We start from the raw sequence: 4,238 nt of genomic DNA on the forward strand, positions 1-4,238 counted from the left end.
GTGCATAGCCAAGTTCCATGATTTTGGATTTTTGGCTTGATTTTGTGACTTGGTGGTGATTTTGGTGAAAAACGAAAATGTTGGTTTTGGAAAACTGGCTGGACTCAATCCTCACAAATGCCTTCAAAGTGATGTGGGAGAAGTTTGGGATCAAAAGGAATTGATCTTGGCATGGTTGGTGCATAGCCAAGTTCATGATTTTGTGACTTGGTGGTGATTTTGGTGAAAAACGAAAATGTTGGTTTTGGAAAACTGGCTGGACTCAATCCTCACAAATGCCTCCAAAGTGATGTGGGAGAAGTTTGGGATCAAAAGGAATTGATCTTGACATGGTTGGTGCATAGCCAAGTTCATGATTTTGTGACTTGGTGGTGATTTTGGTGAAAAACGAAAATGTTGGTTTTGGAAAACTGGCTGGACTCAATCCTCACAAATGCCTCCAAAGTGATGTGGGAGAAGTTTGGGATCAAAAGGAATTGATCTTGACATGGTTGGTGCATAGCCAAGTTCATGATTTTGTGACTTGGTGGTGATTTTGGTGAAAAACGAAAATGTTGGTTTTGGAAAACTGGCTGGACTCAATCCTCACAAATGCCTTCAAAGTGATGTGGGAGAAGTTTGGGATCAAAAGGAATTGATTTTGACATGGTTGGTGCATAGCCAAGTTCCATGATTTTGGATTTTTGGCTTGATTTTGTGACTTGGTGGTGATTTTGGTGAAAAACGAAAATCATGGTTTTGGAAAAGTGGCTGGACTCAATCCTCACAAATGCCTCCAAAGTGATGTGGGAGAAGTTTGGGATCAAAAGGAATTGATCTTGACATGGTTGGTGCATAGCCAAGTTCATGATTTTGGATTTTTGGCTTGATTTTGTGGCTTGGTGGTGATTTTGGTGAAAAACGAAAATGTTGGTTTTGGAAAACTGGCTGGACTCAATCCTCACAAATGCCTCCAAAGTGATGTGGGAGAAGTTTGGGATCAAAAGGAATTGATCTTGACATGGTTGGTGCATAGCCAAGTTCATGATTTTGTGACTTTTTGGTGATTTTGGTGAAAAACGAAAATGTTGGTTTTGGAAAACTGGCTGGACTCAATCCTCACAAATGCCTCCAAAGTGATGTGGGAGAAGTTTGGGATCAAAAGGAATTGATCTTGACATGGTTGGTGCATAGCCAAGTTCATTTTTGGCTTGATTTTGTGACTTGGTGGTGATTTTGGTGAAAAACGAAAATGTTGGTTTTGGAAAAGTGGCTGGACTCAATCCTCACAAATGCCTCCAAAGTGATGTGGGAGAAGTTTGGGATCAAAAGGAATTGATCTTGGCATGGTTGGTGCATAGCCAAGTTCCATGATTTTGGATTTTTGGCTTGATTTTGTGACTTGGTGGTGATTTTGGTGAAAAACGAAAATCATGGTTTTGGAAAAGTGGCTGGACTCAATCCTCACAAATGCCTTCAAAGTGATGTGGGAGAAGTTTGGGATCAAAAGGAATTGATCTTGACATGGTTGGTGCATAGCCAAGTTCCATGATTTTGGATTTTTGGCTTGATTTTGTGACTTGGTGGTGATTTTGGTGAAAAACGAAAATCATGGTTTTGGAAAAGTGGCTGGACTCAATCCTCACAAATGCCTCCAAAGTGATGTGGGAGAAGTTTGGGATCAAAAGGAATTGATCTTGACATGGTTGGTGCATAGCCAAGTTCATGATTTTGGATTTTTGGCTTGATTTTGTGGCTTGGTGGTGATTTTGGTGAAAAACGAAAATCATGGTTTTGGAAAAGTGGCTGGACTCAATCCTCACAAATGCCTTCAAAGTGATGTGGGAGAAGTTTGGGATCAAAAGGAATTGATCTTGACATGGTTGGTGCATAGCCAAGTTCCATGATTTTGGATTTTTGGCTTGATTTTGTGACTTGGTGGTGATTTTGGTGAAAAACGAAAATGTTGGTTTTGGAAAAGTGGCTGGACTCAATCCTCACAAATGCCTCCAAAGTGATGTGGGAGAAGTTTGGGATCAAAAGGAATTGATCTTGACATGGTTGGTGCATAGCCAAGTTCATGATTTTGGTGTTTTGGCTTGATTTTGTGGCTTGGTGGTGATTTTGGTGAAAAACGAAAATCATGGTTTTGGAAAACTGGCTGGACTCAATCCTCACAAATGCCTTCAAAGTGATGTGGGAGAAGTTTGGAATCAAAAGGAATTGATCTTGACATGGATGGTGCATAGCCAAGTTCATGATTTTGGATTTTTGGCTTGATTTTGTGACTTGGTGGTGATTTTGGTGAAAAACGAAAATGTTGGTTTTGGAAAAGTGGCTGGACTCAATCCTCACAAATGCCTCCAAAGTGATGTGGGAGAAGTTTGGGATCAAAAGGAATTGATCTTGACATGGTTGGTGCATAGCCAAGTTCATGATTTTGTGACTTGGTGGTGATTTTGGTGAAAAACGAAAATGTTGGTTTTGGAAAAGTGGCTGGACTCAATCCTCACAAATGCCTTCAAAGTGACGTGGGAGAAGTTTGGGATCAAAAGGAATTGATCTTGACATGGTTGGTGCATAGCCAAGTTCATGATTTTGGTGTTTTGGCTTGATTTTGTGGCTTGGTGGTGATTTTGGTGAAAAACGAAAATCATGGTTTTGGAAAACTGGCTGGACTCAATCCTCACAAATGCCTTCAAAGTGATGTGGGAGAAGTTTGGAATCAAAAGGAATTGATCTTGACATGGTTGGTGCATAGCCAAGTTCATGATTTTGGATTTTTGGCTTGATTTTGTGGCTTGGTGGTGATTTTGGTGAAAAACGAAAATCATGGTTTTGGAAAAGTGGCTGGACTCAATCCTCACAAATGCCTTCAAAGTGATGTGGGAGAAGTTTGGGATCAAAAGGAATTGATCTTGACATGGTTGGTGCATAGCCAAGTTCATGATTTTGTGACTTGGTGGTGATTTTGGTGAAAAACGAAAATGTTGGTTTTGGAAAAGTGGCTGGACTCAATCCTCACAAATGCCTTCAAAGTGATGTGGGAGAAGTTTGGGATCAAAAGGAATTGATCTTGACATGGTTGGTGCATAGCCAAGTTCATGATTTTGGATTTTTGGCTTGATTTTGTGGCTTGGTGGTGATTTTGGTGAAAAACGAAAATCATGGTTTTGGAAAAGTGGCTGGACTCAATCCTCACAAATGCCTCCAAAGTGATGTGGGAGAAGTTTGGGAGCAAAAGGAATTGATCTTGACATGGTTGGTGCATAGCCAAGTTCATGATTTTGGTGTTTTGGCTTGATTTTGTGGCTTGGTGGTGATTTTGGTGAAAAACGAAAATCATGGTTTTGGAAAACTGGCTGGACTAAATCCTCACAAATGCCTTCAAAGTGATGTGGGAGAAGTTTGGGATCAAAAGGAATTGATCTTGACATGGTTGGTGCATAGCCAAGTTCCATGATTTTGGATTTTTGGCTTGATTTTGTGACTTGGTGGTGATTTTGGTGAAAAACGAAAATGTTGGTTTTGGAAAAGTGGCTGGACTCAATCCTCACAAATGCCTTCAAAGTGATGTGGGAGAAGTTTGGGATCAAAAGGAATTGATCTTGGCATGGTTGGTGCATAGCCAAGTTCCATGATTTTGGATTTTTGGCTTGATTTTGTGACTTGGTGGTGATTTTGGTGAAAAACGAAAATCATGGTTTTGGAAAAGTGGCTGGACTCAATCCTCACAAATGCCTTCAAAGTGATGTGGGAGAAGTTTGGGATCAAAAGGAATTGATCTTGACATGGTTGGTGCATAGCCAAGTTCCAAGATTTTGGTGTTTTGGCTTGATTTTGTGACTTGGTGGTGTGCCAAGAATCATGAAATTTTCAAAGTGGTGGTTTTTGAGTTTTGTTGGTTGGAAAGTGTCACAAATGCATGCAGAATGAGGTCTAGAAAGTTTGGTATCAAAACCAAGCCATCTTGATGTGGTTTTGAATTTTTGAAATGTTGGAAAATAGAGGGTTTTGAAAAAAATTCATGAAAATTCGAAACCTTGGCCAATCCTAACGAAACTTGGTGGGCACCTTCTTGATATTATTATGGGATGGACTGGAAAAAATCACACAAAAATACGGTGTCTAGATACGTTTTTCCATTTTTCCCGATTTTCCACATTTCGGGTCTTTGGAAAAATAAAAAAAATACTTCCCCATGTCGAAAAATTCTAATTTTTTGCAGGCAATGTTGTACCATTTTTATGAGGATCCCT

The sequence above is a fragment of the Phaseolus vulgaris genome, chromosome 3 (assembly GCF_051622355.1).
Source record: "Phaseolus vulgaris cultivar YP4 chromosome 3, ASM5162235v1, whole genome shotgun sequence".
NCBI classification, from domain to species: domain Eukaryota; kingdom Viridiplantae; phylum Streptophyta; class Magnoliopsida; order Fabales; family Fabaceae; genus Phaseolus; species Phaseolus vulgaris.